Genomic DNA, 16,730 nt, shown 5'->3' on the forward strand with positions numbered 1-16,730 from the left:
TCAGTTTGTTAATATGGCATATCACATTGGTTGATATGTTTATATTGAAGAATCTTTGCACCCCTGGGATAAATCCCACTTGATCATGGTGTATGATCCTTTTAATGTGTTGTTGGATTCTGTTTGCTAGTATTTTGTTGAGGGTATTTGAATCTATATTCATCAGTTACATTGGCCTGTAATTTTCTTTTTTTGTGATGTCTTTGTCTGGTTTTGGTATCAGGGTGATTGTGGCCTCATAGAATGGGTTTGAGAATGTTCCTTCCTCTGCAGTTTTTTGGAAGAGTATAAAAAGGATAGGTGCTAGCTCTTCTCAAAATGTTTGATAGAATTTGCCTTTGAAGCCATCTGGTCCTGGACTTTTGTTTGTTGGAAGATTTTAAATCACAGTTTCAATTTCATTACCTGTGATTGGTCTGTTCATATTTATATTTCTTCCTGGTTCAGTCTTGGAAGTTTGTACTTTTCTAAGAATTTGTCCATTTCTTCCAGGTTGTCCATTTTATTGGCATACAGTTGCTTGTAGTCATCTCTTATGATCCTTTGTATTTCTGTGGTGTCAGTTGTAACTTCTCTTTTTCATTTCTGATTTTATTGATTAGAGTCCTCTCCTTTTTTTTTTTTTTTGTTTTTGTATCCAGTAGCCAGTTTGTGTCTTTTAGTTGGAACATTTAATCAATTTACATTTAAAGTAATTATTGATATGTATGTCCTTATTGCCATTGTCTTAATTATTTTGGGTTTATTTTTGTAAGTCTTTTTTCTTCCCTTCCTTTTTTGTTCACTTCTCTTGTGTTTTTTGCCTGGAAAAGTTCCTTTAGCATTTGTTGTAAAGCTGGTTTGGTGGTGCTGAATTCTCTTAGCTTTTGCTTGTCTGCAATGTTTTTGTTTTCTACAGTGAATCTGAATGAGATCCTTGTTGGGTAGAGTATTTTTAGTTGTAGGTTTTTCCATTTCATCACTTTAAATACTTCCTGCCATTCCCTTCTGGCCTGTAGAGATTCTGCTGAAAAATCAGCTGTTAACCTTATGAGGATTCCCTTGTATATTATTTGTTGCTTTTCCCTGTTCTTTTTAATGTTTTCTTCTTTGTGTTTAATTCTTTTTAGTTTGATTAATATGTGTCTAGGCATGTTCCTCTTTGGCTTTATCCTGTATGGGACTCTCTGTGCTTCCTGGACTTGGGTGACTATTTCCTTTTCCATGTTAGGGAAGTTTTCAACTATAACCTGTTCAAATATTTTTCAGGCTCTTTGCCTTTTTCTTCTCCTTCTGGGACCCCTATAATTCGATTGTTGGTGTGTTTAATGTTGTCTCAGAGGTCTCTGAGACTGTCTTAATTTCTTCGTATTCATTTTTCTTTATTCTGTTCTGTGGCAGAGATTTCCACCATTTTGTCTTCCAGGTCTCTTATCCATTCTTCTGCCTCAGTTATTCTGCTACTGATTCCTTCTAGTGTATTTTTCATTTCAGTTATTGTCTTGTTCATATCTGTTTGTTTGTTCTTTAGTTCTTCTAGGCATTTGATAAAATTATCTTGTATCTTCTCAACCCATGCCTCCATTCTCTTTCTGAGATCTTGAGTCATCTTTATTGTCATTACTCTGAATTCTTTTTTAGATAGATTGCTTACCCCCTCTTCATTTGGTTGTTCATATAGGTTTTTATCTTGTTCCTTCATCTGTAACATATTTCTTTGTCATATCATTTTGTCAAACTTACTGTGTTTGTGCTCTCCTTTCTACAGGCTGCAGGATCATAGCTCCTCCTGCTTCTGGTGTCTGCCCCCTGTGGGTGAGGTTGCCATTATCTCCTTGATATGGGGTTTGATTGGTGTTTTGGTGACCAGAGCCTGCCCTAGATATTGACTGGGGTCTCCCCTTTACTCTGTGGTTGTCACTGCGCCGGGTAAGAGGTGAGGTCTGATCCCTAGTTGTTGAAGTAGAGGCCCCCAGATCTGCTTCTTAGCTATGATTCTGATCTGCATTGTGAGGTAGGCAGGATTGGAGCACTCCCACTGGGGGAGAAGCCACTGAGTATTCCTCCTCTGGAGCTGTCACCTGTGAATGTGCTCTGTTGTGTCCCCTTCCACCTGTTCTACAGGCTCGCAAAATATACTGTTGTTGGGCTTCCCTGGTGACGCAGTGGTTGGGAGTCTGCCTTCCGATGCAGGGGACGCGGGTTCATGCCCCGGTCTGGGAGGATCCCACATGCTGCAGAGTGTCTGTGCCTGTGAGCCATGGCCGCTGAGCCTGCGCGTCCGGAGCCTGTGCTCCACAACGGGAGAGGCCACAACAGTGAGAGGCCCACGTACCACAAAAAAAAATACTGTTGTTGGCACTGCTCTTGGTCCTGCCTTAGCTGTGGGTATGTCTGCAGTTAGCCCTGGTGACTCTCAGGTGTTGCTTTCACCTGGCCATTGGTGCAGATCCACTGAGGTCAGGTCCCAGGACTGTAGTAATCATGCACCTGGACCCACTGTGGGAGCTATGGAGACAGCTCAGGCTCTGGCCTGCCCCAACCCCCGTGTATACATGCCCATAAAGCTCACAGCTGCTAAAGTCAGACCCATTTCAGCTTCAAGAGCACTTGTTGTCCTTTCAGATGTTTCACAGGCACTGGATTTAGGAAGCGGTCAGAGGAGGTGTAACTATGCAGCTCACGCAGCTTCGAGGAGAGATTTCAGCTCTTCTTCCTGAGCCCCTGGGGCTCAGGTCTGGTTTCAGCCCCTCCTCTGGGCACATTTCCGAGTGGGCAGTAGCTATCCCTCTCAGGACAGCAGGGAGGGTCCTGGAACCAACTGGCAGATTTCTTAGTAGTGAGAGCTATCTGCATGCTCCTGGGACAGCTGGGCTGTTTCCTGCATCTGCTGACAGATTTCCTAGTAGCAAGAGGTTTCTGTCTGCTCCTGGGACAGTGTGGGCAGGTCCTGGGGCCCACTGGCAGAATTCCTAGTGGTTGGAGCTGTCAGCTCCCTTCCAGGTCAGCCGGGGTGGGTCCTGTGGCCCACTGGCAGAATTCCTAGTGGTTGGAGCTGTATGTGCCCCTCTGGGTCAGCAGGGGCTGGTCCTGGGGCCCAATGGTGGATTTCCTAGTGGTTAGAACTGTCCATCCACTTCCCGGTCAGTGAGTGTGGGTCCTGGGGTCTGCTGGCAGAATTGCTAGCTGCTGGAGCTCTCCACACCCTTCCAGGTCACTGATGGCAGGTCCTGTGGCCCGCTGGCCAAATTCCTAATGTGGGAAGCTGTCTGCACCTTCCCGGTCAGTGGGGGCAGGTCCTGTGACCCGCTGGTGGAATTCCTAGTGTTGGGAGCTGTCCGCGCTCTTCAGGGACAGAAGGAGCAGGACCTGGTGTCTGCCCACAGGTCTGAAAGAGGCTGCCAGTGCCAGCCTCTAGAGTGGCAGCGACTGGCGCCCATCACTGGAGCTCCTGTAGACAGTGTCTTGTTGCCTGGGAGCACTCACAGGGAAAGAAGTTCTTATGGTGGTCCTGCCCCTCTCCTCGTGTGCTTCCCAGTAATGGTGCCTTGCCTCTCTGGTGGGTCCAGGGTTCTTCCTAGTACACCATCAGTAGCCATGGCCTGACCTCTTCAGGCTATTTCTGCACCTAACTGTGGTCGTCTCCCTGGTCCTGAGCTCCGGAGTCTGAGCTTCAGCACCTGAACCCACCCTCACCAACAGAGGAGTATCTCAGGTAGGGGATAACAGGGTGGAGGTGCCGACCCTTTGTGCAGGTTACTTCTCCATTTATCCTCCCTAAAACAGGTTGCTGTTCTCCCCTCTTAGGCTCCAAATCTGCCCCTCTGTTCAGTCTAATCTCTCTGCTGGTGAAAAGCCTTCCCAAGGTGCAGGAAACTTTCCTCCTTTGCAGCTCCCTCCCAGGGATGCAGGCCCTGTCCTGATTCCTTCTTTTTCTTTTTCCTTTTGTCCTACCCAGTTACTTGGAGCTTTTCTTGTCTTTTTGGATGTCTGAGGTCTTCTGTTGGCACTTAGTAGCTGTTCTGTGTGAAACATTGCACTTATAGATGTATTTTCAATGTTCCTGTGGAGGGAGATGAACTCTGCTTCTTCTTCCTCTGCCATCTGGATCCCACCCCCCTATTTTTTATTTTTATTAATACCCAGAGCAACTGCTGTGAAAACCATACAAACAGATACATTTAAAAATCCTGTAAATAGATTAAGACAGAATCCTAAATGTTCAAGTACCCCAAAGGAAAACAAGAAAAGAGGAACTGAAGAATGAGCAATAGAGGAAACAAGTAGAGAATAAGTGATAAAATGGCTGACTTTAATGCTAAAATATCATAATTACCTCAAATGCAATGATTTAAATACATCAATCAAAAGAGACTGACAAAAGAATGAAAAGAAAAGAAAAGAAAACTGAACTGTTTGATACAAGAAACTAATGTCAAATTTAATAACATAGGTAGATTGAAAGTTAAAGAATGGAGGAAGGTATACCATGCAACCATTAATATAAAGAGAAGCAGGAGTGCTTATATTAATATCTGATAAAATGGACTTTAGAGCAGAAAAGATTTCTAGATATGAAGAGGGACATTACATAATGATAAAAGAATCAATCTATCAGGAAGACACATAGATCATATTTTTGCAGGCACCAAACAACAGAACCTCAAAATATATGAAACAAAACAAGAAATAGGTGAAAGAAGAAATGGACAAATTCACATAGTTGGTGACTTCCACACTGCCTTCTCAGAATCTGATAGAACTGCTAGACAGAAAATCAGCAAGGATATCGAACTGAATCACATGACCAACCAACACAATCTAAGTGATATATATGGAACACTCCAACCAAGAATAGCAGAATACACATTGTTTCAAATACCTATAAAACATTCATCAATTAGACCATATCCTGGGATGTAAAACAACCACCAACAAATTTGAGCAAATTGAAATAATACAGAATGTGTTCTCTGACCATAATTGAAAGAAATTATAAATCAGTAACATGAAGACAACAGAAAAGTCTCTAAATATGTGGACAATAACCAATACAATTCTTCATAATCTCTAAGTCAAAGAGAAAATTTCAAAGGAAAAATTTAAAATACATAGAATTGAATGAAAATGAAAATAGAACATTGCAAAAAATGGGGAGGTAGATAAAGCAGTGGTGAGAATAAAATTTATAGCTATAAATGCTTACATAAGAAATGAGAAAAGTTCTGAAATAAATAATCTAAGTTCCTAGGTCAAGAAGCTAGGAAAAGAGGAGTAAAGTAAAAAGAAAGCAACCAAGACAAAGGAAATAGGAAACCTTCAAGATGGCAGAAGAGTAAGACGTGGAGATCACCTTCCTCCCCACAAATACATCAGAAATACATCTACATGTGGAAAAACTCCTACAGAACACCTACTGAATGCGGGCAGAAGACCTCAGACCTCCCAAAAGGCAAGAAACTCCCCACATACATGGGTAGGGCAAAAGAAAAAAGATAAAACAGAGACAAAAGAATAGGGATGGGACCTGCACCTCTGGGAGGGAGCTGTGAAGGAGGAAAGGTTTCCACACACTAGGAAGCCCCTTCGAGGGTGGAGACGGTGTGTGGCAGCGGGGGAACCTTCAGAGCGACAGAGGAGAGCGCAGCAACAGGGGTGCAAAGGGCAAAGTGGAGAGATTCCTGCATAGAGGATGGGTGCTGACCAGCACTCACCAGTCCTAGGGGCTTGTCTGCTTACCCGCCAGGATGGGTTGGGATTAGAAGCTGAAGCTTGGGCTTCGGAGGTCAGACCCCAGGGAGAGGACTGGGGTTGGCAGTGTGAACACAGTCTGAAGGTCTAGTGCACCACAGCTAGCCGGGAGGGAGTCTGGGAAAATGTCTGGAACTGCCAAAGAGGAAAGAGACCATTGTTTCGGGGTGCGTGAGGAGAGGGGATTCAGAGCACCACCTAAACGAGCTCCAGAGATGGGCGTGAGCCACGGCTATCAGTGTGGACCACAGAGATGGCATGAAACACTAAGGCCACTGCTGCAGCCACCAAGAAGCCTGTGTGCAAGCACAGGTCACTATCCACACCTCTCCTCCAGGGAGACTGTGGAGCCCACCACTGCCAGGGTCCCGTGATCCAGTGTCAACTTCCTCGGGAGAACACATGGTGCACCTCAGGCTGGTGCAACGTCGTGCTGGCCTCTGCTGCCGCAGGCTCGCCCCGCATTCCATACCCCTCCCTCACCCTCGCCTGAGTGAGCCAGAGCCCACTAATCAGCTGCTCCTTTAACCCCATCCTGTCTGAGTGAAGAACAGACATGCTCAGGCGACCTGCATGCAAAGACAGAGCCTAACCCAAAGCTGAACCCTAGGAGCTGTGTGAACAAAGAAGAGAAAGGGAAATCTCTCCCAGCAGCCTCAGGAGCAGTGGATTAAATCTCCACAATCAACTTGATGTACCCTGCATCTGTGGAATACCTGAATAGACAACAAATCATCCCAAATTGAAGCAGTGGACTTTGGGAGCAACGATATATATATATATTTTTTCTTTTTGTGACTTTGTATGTGTATGCTTTTGTGTATAATTTTGTCTGTATAGCTTTGCTTTTACCATTTGCTCTGTCGGCCCATTTTTTTGTTTTTGTTTTTCTTAGTATGGTTTTTAGCACTTCTTCTCATTGGTGGATTTCTTTTAGGTTTGATTGCTCTCATCTTTCTTTCTTTGCTTCTTTTTTAAATTATTTTTTAATTTTTTTATTTTAATAATTATTTTTTATATTAATAACTTTTAAATTATTATTTTCTTTCTTTCTTTCTTTTTTACCTCTTTTATTCTGAGCCTGAGCTGTGGGCATGACAGGATCTTGGTGCTTCAGCCGGGTATCTGACCTGTGCCTCTGAGGTGGGAGAGCCAAGTTCAGGACATTGATCCACCAGAAACCTCCCAGCTACACATAATAACAAACAGCAAAAATCTCCCAGAGACCTCTTCTCAAAGCCAAGACCCAACTCCACTCAATGACCATCAAAGTACAATGCTGGGCACCCTATGCCAAACAACTAGCAAGACAGGAACACAACACCACCCACTAGCAAAAAGTTTGCCTAAATTCATAATAAGGTCACAGACACCCCAAAACACACCACTGGATGTGGACCTCCCCACCAGAAAAACAAGATCCAGCCTCATCCACCAGAACACAGGGACTAATCCCCTCCACCAGGAAACCTAAACTACCCATGGAACCAACCTTAGCCACTGGGGGCAGACACCAAAAACAACAGGAACTTTATGCAGCCTGTGAAAAGGAAACAGCAAACACAGTAAGTTAAGCAAAATGAGAAGACAGAGAGGCACACAGCAGATGAAGGAGCAAAGCAAAAACCCATCAGACCTAACAAATGAAGAGGAAATAGACAGTCTACCTGAAAAATAATTCAGAATAATGATAGTAAAGATGATCCAAAATCTTGGAAATAGAATGGAGAAAATACAAGAAACATTTAACAAGGACCTAGAAGAACTAAAGAGCAAACAAACAATGATGAACAACAAAATAAATGAAATTAAAAATTCTCTAGAAGGAATCAATAGCAGAATAACTGAGGCAGAACAACAGATAAGTGTCCGGGAAGATAAAATAGTGGAAATAAATACTGCAGAGCAGAATGAAGAACAAAGAATGAAAAAAATTGAGGACAGCCTCAGAGACCTCTGGGACAACATTAAATGCACCAACATTCAAATTATAGGGGTCCCAGAAAAAGAAAAGAAACACAAAGGGACGGAGAAAATATCTGAACAGATTAGAGTTGAAAACTTCCATAACATGGGAAAGGAAACTGTCAATCAAGTCCAGGAAGCACAGAGAAACTGTTAATCAAGTCCAGGAAGCACAGAAGATAAATCCAAGGAGAAACACACCAAGACACATATTAATCAAACTATCAAAAATTAAATCCAAAGAAAAAATATTAAAAGCAACAAGGGAAAAACAACAAATAACATACAAGGGAATCTCCATAAGGTTAAAAGCTGATCTTTCAGCAGAAACTCTGCAAGCCAGAAGGGAGTGGCAGGACACATTAAAAGTGATGAAAGGGAAAAAGCTCCAACCAAGATTACTCTATCCAGCAAGGATCTCATTCATATTCAATGGAGAAATGAAAACCTTTAGAGACAAGCAAAAGCTAAGAGAATTCAGAACCACCAAACCAGCTTTACAACAAAGGCTAAAGGAAATTCTCTAGGCAGGAAACACAAGAGAAGGAAAAGACCTACAATAACAAACCCAAAACAATTAAGAAAATGGGAATAGGAACCTACATATTGATAATTACCTTAAATATAAATGGATTGAAGGCTCCAACCAAAAGACATAGACTGGCTGACTGGATACAAAAACAAGACATGTAAATATGCTGTCTACAAGAGACCCACTTCAGACCTAGGGACACATACAGACTGAAAGTGAGGGGATGGAAAAAGATATTCCATGCAAATGAAATCAAAAGGAAGCTTAAGTAGCAATTCTCATATCAGAAAAAGTAGACTTTAAAATAAAGACGATTACAAGAGGTAAAACACTACATAATGATCAAAGGATCAATTCAAGAACAAGATATAACAATTGTAAATCTTTATGCACCCAACATGGGAGAACCTCAATACATAAGGCAAATGCTACAGCCATAAAAGGGGAAATTGACAGTAACACAATCATAATAGGGGACCCTTAACACCCCACTTTCACCAATGGAGAGATCATCCAAAATGAAAATAAATAAGGAAACACAAGCTTCAAATGATACATTGAACAAGGTGGACTTAATTGATATTTATAGTACATTCCATCCAAAAGCAACAGAATACACTTTCTTAAGTGCTCATGGAACATTCTCCAGGATAGATCATATCTTGGGTGCAAATCAAACCCTAGTAAATTTCAGAAAACTGAAATCGTACCAAGTATCTTTTCCAACCACAACGCTATGAGATAAGATATCAGTTACATGAAAAAATCTGTAAAAAATACAAACACATGGGAGCAAACAATACACTACTTAATAACCAAGATATCACTGAAGCAATCAAAGAGGAAATCAAAAAATACCTAGAAACAAATGAAAACATGATGATCCAAAACCCATCATATGCAGCAAAAGCAGTTCTGAGGGATGTTTATAGCAATACAATCCTACCTCAAGAAACAAGAAATGGGCTTCCCTGGTGGCGCAGTGGTTGAGAGTCTGCCTGCCGATGCAGGGGACACGGGTTCATGCCCCGGTCCGGGAAGATCCCACATGCCGCAGAGCGGCTGGGCCCGTGAGCCAGGGCCGCTGAGCCTGTGCATCCAGAGCCTGTGCTCTGCAACGGGAGAGGCCATAACAGTGAGAGGCCCACGTACCGCAAAAAAAAAAAAAAACAAAAAAACAAAAAGAAGAAACTCAAATAAACAAACTAACCTTACACCTACATCAATTAGAGAAAGAAGAACAAAAAAACCCCCAAAATTAGCAGAAGGAAAGTAATCATAAAGATCAGATCAGAAATAAATGAAAAAGAAATGGAGGAAACAATAGCAAAGACCAATAAAACTAAAAGCTGGCTCCTTGAGAAGATAAAAAAAATTGATAAACCATTAGCCAGACTCATCAAGAAAAAAGGGAGAAGACCCAAATCAATAGAATGAGAAATGAAGAAGGAGAAGTAACAACTGACACTGGAGAAATGCAAAGGATTATGAGAGATTATTTGCAACTATATGCAAATAAAATGAACAACCTGGAAGAAATGGACAAATCCTTAGAAAAGCACAAACTTCCTAGACTGAATGAGGAAGAAATAGAAAATATAAACAGACCAATCACAAGCACTGAAATTGAAATTGTGATTAAAAATCTTCCAACAAACAAAAATCCAGGACCAGATGGCTTCCAGGCGAATTCTATCAAACATTTAGAGAAGAGCTAACACCTCTCCTTCTCAAGCTCTCCAAAATATAGCAGAGGGAGGAACACTCTCAAACTAATTCTATGAGGCCACCATCACCCTGATCCCCAAACCAGACAAAGATATCACAAAGAAAGAAAACTACAGGCCAATATCACTGATGAACATAGATGTAAAAATCCTTAGCAAAATACTAGAAAACAGAATCCAACGAGCATATTAAAAGGATCATACACCATGATCAAGTGGGGTTTATCCCAGGATTGCAAGGATTCTTTGATATACACAAATCAATCAATGTGATGCACTTTATTAAATAATTGAAGAATAAAAACCATGTGGTCATCTCAATAGATGCAGAAAAAGCTTTAGACAAAATTTAACACCTATTTAGTGTAAAAACTCTCCAGAAAGTAGGCATAGAGGGAACTTACCTCAACATAATAAAGGCCATATATGACAAACCCACAGTCAACATCATCCTCAATGGTGAAAAACAGAAATCATTTCCACTAAGATCAGGAAAAAGACAAGGTTGCTCACTTTCACCCCTATTAGTCAACATTGTTTTGGAAGTTTTAGCCACAGCAATCAGAGAAGGAAAAGAACTAAAAGGAATCCGAATCGGAAAAGAAGAAGTAAAGCTGTCACTGTTTGCACGTGACATGACACTATACATAGAGAATCCTAAAGATGCTACCAGAAAACTACTAGAGCTATTCAATGAATTTGGTAAATTAGCAGGACACAAAATTAATGCACTGAAATTGCTTGCATTCCTCGACACTAATGATGAAAAATCTGAAAGAGAAATTAAGGAAACACTCCCATTTACCACAGCAAAACAAAGAATAAACTACCTAGGAATAATCCTACCTAGGAGACAAAAACCTGCATGCAGAAAACTATAAGACACTGATGAAACAAATTAAGGATGATACAAACAGATTGAGAAATATACCATGCTCTTGGATTGGAAGAATCAACATTGAGATAATGACTATACTACCAAAAGCAATCTACAGATTCAGTGCAATCCCTATCAAACTACCAATGGCATTTTTCACATAACTAGAATGAAAAATTTCAAAATTTGTATGGAAACACAAAAACCCCCGAATAGCTAAAGCAATCTTGAAAAAGAAAAACAGAGCTGGAGGAATAAGGCTTCTGGACTTCAGACTATACTACAAAGCTACAGTAATCAAGAGAGTATGGTACTGGCACAAATCAGAATTATAGATCAGTGGAACAGGCAGGATAGAAAGCCCAGAGATAAACCCACACACATATGTTCACCTCATCTTTGATAAAGGAGGCAAGAATATACAATGGAGAAGAGACGGCCCCTTCAATAAGTGGTGCTGGGAAAACTGGACAGCTACATGTAAAAGAATGAAATTAGAACACTCCCTAACACCATACACAAAAATAAACTCAAAATGGATTAAAGACCTAAATGTAAGGCCGGACACTATAGAACTCTTAGAAGAAAACATAGGAAGAACACTCAATGACATAAATCACAGCATGATCCTTTTTGACCTACCTCCTAGAGAAATGGAAATAAAAACAAAAATAAACAAATGGGACCTAATGAAACTTAAAAGCTTTTGCACAGCAAAGGAAACCATAAACAAGATGAAAAGACAACCCTCAGAATGGTAGAAAATATTTGCAAATGAAGCAACTGGCAAAGGATTCATCTCCAAAATTTACAAGCAGTTCATGCAGCTCAATATCAAAAAAACAAACAACCTAATCCAAAAATGGGCAGAAGACCTAAATAGACATTTCTCCAAAGAAGATATACAGATTGCCAACAAACACATGAAAGGATGCTCAACATCGCTAATCATTAGAGAAATGCAAATCAAAACTACAATGAGGTATCACCTCACACTGGTCAGAATGGCCATCATCAAAAAATCTGCAAGCAATAAATGCTGGAGAGGGTGTGGAGAAAAGGGAACCCTCTTGCACTGTTGGTGGGAATGTAAATTGATACAGCCACTATGGAGAACAGTATGGAGGTTCCTTACAAAACTAAAAATACAACTACCATATGACACAGCCATCCCACTACTGGGTATATACCCTGAGAAAACCATAATTCAAAAAGAGTCATGTACCACAATGTTCAATGCAGCACTACTTACAATAACCAGGACATCGAAGGCACCTAAATGTCCATCAACAGATGAATGGATAAAGAAGATGTGGCACATATATACAATGGAATGGATTATACTCAGCCATAAAAAGAAACGAAATTGAGTTATTTGCAGTGAGGTGGATGGACCTAGAGTCTGTCATACAGAGTGAAGTAAGTCAGAAGGAGTAAAATACCATATGCTAACACATATATATGGACTCTAAAAAAAAAGAAGAAATGGTTCTGGTGAACCTAGGGACAGGACAGGAATAAAGACGCAGACATAGAGACTGGACTTGAGGACACGGGGAGGGGGAAGGGGAAGCTGGGACGAAGTGAGAGAGTAGCATTGACATATATATACTACCACAGGTAAAATAGTTAGCTAATGGGAAGCAGCTGCATCATACGAGGAGATCAGCTCTGTGCTCTGTGACCACCTAGAGGGGTGGGATAGCGAGGGTCGGAGGGATACTCAAGAGGAAGGTGATATGGGGTTATTTGTATACATATAACTGATTCACTTTGTTATACAGCAGAAACTAACACAACATTGTAAAGCAATTATACTCCAATAAAGATGGTAAAAAAAAAAAAAAAAAGAATAGAGCTGCTATAAGCATTTATTTAGAGGTTTTTGTGTGAATGTAAGTTTTTACTACCCTGGGATAAATGCCCAAAGGTGCAGTCACTGGGTCATTTGGTAATTGCATGTTTTGTTTTATAAGTAAGTGCCAAACTGTTTTCCAGGGTGGTTATACCATTATACATTACTACCAGCAATAGAGGAGTGATCTATTCTCCTCACCAGCATATGGTGTTATCACTATTTTTTTATTTCAACGATTCTGATAGGTGTGTACTGATATCCTCTTGTGGTTTTAATTTTCATTTCCTTTACAGCTAATAATGTTGAGCACTTTTCATTTGCCATCTGCATGTTCTCTTCAGTGAAATGTTTCTTCATGTCTTTTGCTCGTTTTCTAATTGAACTGTTTAATTTTTACACTTGAGTTTCGAGAGTTCTTTACAAATTCCAGACACCAATTCTTCATTGAGTATGTGATCTGCAAATGTTTTCTTCCATCTTTAGTTTACCTCTTCATCCTTTTCATTAGAGTTTCTATGGAGCAAAAGGTTTAGTTTTGATTACATCAATTTTCACTTTTATGGATCATGCTTTTTGTGTCTAAGAACTCTGCCTACCCCTGAATCCTGAAGACTTTTTTCTATTTTTATAGAAGTATTATATATTAAGGTTTGCAGTTAACCCCATGATCCATTTTGAGTTTTTGTTTTGTTTTGTTTGTATAGGTCTAAACTTTACACTGAGGTTCATTCTTTTTGCCTATAGATGTTCAATTATACCAAAACAGTTTGTGGAAAAATCTATCTTTCTTTCATTGAATTGGTTTTGCACCTTTGTCAGAAATCAGTTGATTATATTTGTGTTCATCTATTTTGGAATCCTGCATTCTGGACCAGTTGTCTGTCCCTCCAACAATACCAAACTGCCTTGACTGTTATAGCTATATAGCGAGACTAAGCATTGGGTAAAGTGAGTCTGACCTCTTTATTGTGATTTGTCTAGAATGGTTTAGCTATTCTAGGACCTATGTCTTTCAATATAAATTTTAAAATAATCTTGTCTCTATCTACAAGAAATCTTGATGGAATATTGGTAGGAATTGCATTCTACCTATAGGTCAGTTTGGGGGAAATTGATGACATCTTTACTATGTTGAATCTTTTGGTCAATGAACATGGTATGTCTCTCCATTTATTTAGGTCTTCCTTGATTTCTTTCATCAGCATTTTGTAATTTTCACCATACAAATCATGTACATATTTTGTCTAGTATATAGCTTAATATTTCATTTTTTGAAGTAAATGTAAATGCTGTTGTGTTTTAAGTTTCCATGTGCTGCAAACTTTTGCTGCACCCCATAGGTTTTGGGTCATCGTGTTTTCATTGTCATTTGTTTCTAGTTTTCTTTTTTATTTCCTCTTTGATTCCTTCAGTGATCTCTTGGTTATTAATAGTGTATTGTTTAGCCTCCATATGTTTGTATTTTTTACAGATTTTTCCTGTAACTGATATCTAGTCTCATAGAGTTGTGGTTAGAAAAGATACTTGATACGTTTTCAATTTTCTTAAATTTACCAAGGCTTGATTTGTGACCCAAGGTATAATCTATCCTGGAGAATGTTCCATGAACACTTGAGAAGAAAGTATATTCTGTTGTTTTTGGATGGAATGTCCTATAAATATCACTTAAGGCCATCTTGTTCAATGTATAATTTCAAGCTTATGTTTTCTTATTTATTTTTATTTTGGATGATCTGTCCATTGGTGAAAGTGGCATGTTAAAGTCACCTACTATGATTGTGTTACTCTCGATTTCCCCTTTTATGGCTGTTAGTATTTGCCTTATGTATTGAGGTGCTTCTATGTTGTGTGCATAAATACTTACAATTGTTTTATCCTCTTGGATTGATCCCTTGATCATTATATAGTGTCCTTCTTTGTCTCTTGTAATAGTCTTTGTTTTAAAGTCTATTTTGCCTGATATGAGAATTGCTACTCCAGCTTTCTTTTGATTTCCATTTGCATGGAATATCTTTTTCCATCCCCTCACTTTCAGTCTGCATGTGGCCCTAGGTCTGAAGTGGGTCTCTTGTAGACAGCATATTACAGGTCTTGTTTTTGTATCCATTCAGCCAGTCTATGTCTTTTGGTTGGAGCATTTAATCCATTTACAATTAAGGTAATTATCGATATGTATGTTCCTATGACCATTTTCTTAATTGTTTTGGGTTTGTTATTGTAGGTCTTTTCCTTCTCTTGTGTTTCCTGCCTAGAGAAGTTCCTTTAGCCTTTGTTGTAAAGCTGGTTTGGTGGTGCTGAATTCTCTTAGCTTTTGCTTGTCTGTAAAGGATTTAATTTCTCCATGAAATCTGAATGAGATCCTTGCTGGTTAGAGTAATCCTGGTTGTAGGTTTTTCCCTTTCATCACTTTAAATATTTCCTGCCACTCCCTTCTGGCTTGCAGAGTTTCTGCTGAAAGATCAGCTTTTAACCTTATGGAGATTCCCTTGTATGTTATTTGTTGTTTTTCCCTTGTTGCTTTTAATATTTTTTCTTTGTAGTTAAATTTTGATAGTTTGATTAATATGTGTCTTGGTGTGTTTCTCCTTAGATTTATCCTGTATGGGACTCTCTGCACTTTCTAGATTTGATTAACTATTTCCTTTCCCATAGTAGGGAAGTTTTCATCTATAATCTCCTCAAATATTTTCTCAGTCTCTTTCTTTTTCTCTTCTTCTTCTGGGACCCCTATAATTCGAATGTTGGTGTGTTTAATGTTGTCCCAGAGGTCTCTGAGACAGTCCTCAATTTTTTTCATTCTTTTTTCTTTATTCTGCTCTACAGTATTTATTTCCACTATTTTATCTTCCAGGTCACTTATCCGTTCTTCTGCCTCAGTTATTCTGCTATTGATCCCTTTTAGAGAATTTTTTTTTTTTTCAGTACATGGGCCTCTCACTGTGTGGGCTCTCCCGTTGTGGAGCACAGGCTCCGGACGTGCAGGCTCAGTGGCCATGGCTCATGGGCCCAGCCACTCCACAGCATGTGGGATCTTCCCTGACCGGGGCACGGACCCGTGTCCCCTGCATCGGCAGGTGGACTCTCAAACACTGCACCACCAGGGAAGCCCTAGAGAATTTTTAATTTCATTTTTTGTGTTGTTCATCATTGTTTGTTTGTTCTTTAGTTCTTCTAAGTCCTTGTCAAGGGTTTCTTCTATTTTCTCCATTCTATTTCTACAATTTTCGATCATCTTTACTCTCATTATTCTGAATTCTTTTTCAGGTGGACTGCCTATCTCCTCTTCATTTGTTAGGTCTGGTGGGTTTTTACCTTGCTCCTTCATCTGCTGTGTGTTTCTTTGTCTTCTCATTTTGCTTAACTTACTGTGTTTGGGGTCTCCTTTTCACAGGCTGCAGATTCATAGTTCCCAGTGGATAACTTGTCTTTTTAGTTCAAGTGTTGCCAGCCCATAGGAGCCACATATCATTCAGATCTTGGGGGACCACATTACTGCTTGCAGTGGCATCAGAGAAGACATATCATCCAGTGCCTCTGCCCATCTGCAGAGCTAACTCTGTGTCCCCGTCTGGTCAGTAAGCTCAACCAACATGCAAAGGGATTTCAATCTCTCCAGCTTCCTACCCCAGCTATACTGAATTCCTTGCAGTTTCCTTGATTCATTCGCCAATTCACCAGCAGCTCTATTCTTAATAGCCAAAACCCACAGTTAGTGCTATGAGGTGTCTGAGAAAACATGTAATAAATACTCATGAGCCCGTAGGTAGAAATGAGGTTGAGAGTCAGGCATGAGTAAAGCATTATGCTGAGAGTCAGGGAACGAAGAATGAAGCCAATGGGAGGACCAAAAAAGAAGGTGCTGAGTATCAGGGACAGGAGCAGGGTAGGGATGGTGACCAGGAGCAAATGGGAGGTTGAGCAGATTTCCACAAATACATAGTTGCCAGGTGTCCAGGCTCCTACTGCTCCAGCAAGTGTTGACACTGGAGAGGCCCTTCAGCCTCTGAGAGACCGCACATTCCCTGTGATAAGGACAGCCCC

Source organism: Lipotes vexillifer, unplaced genomic scaffold (genome assembly GCF_000442215.2).
Source record: "Lipotes vexillifer unplaced genomic scaffold, Lipotes_vexillifer_v1.1 scaffold759, whole genome shotgun sequence".
In the NCBI taxonomy this organism is placed as follows: Eukaryota; Metazoa; Chordata; class Mammalia; order Artiodactyla; family Lipotidae; genus Lipotes; species Lipotes vexillifer.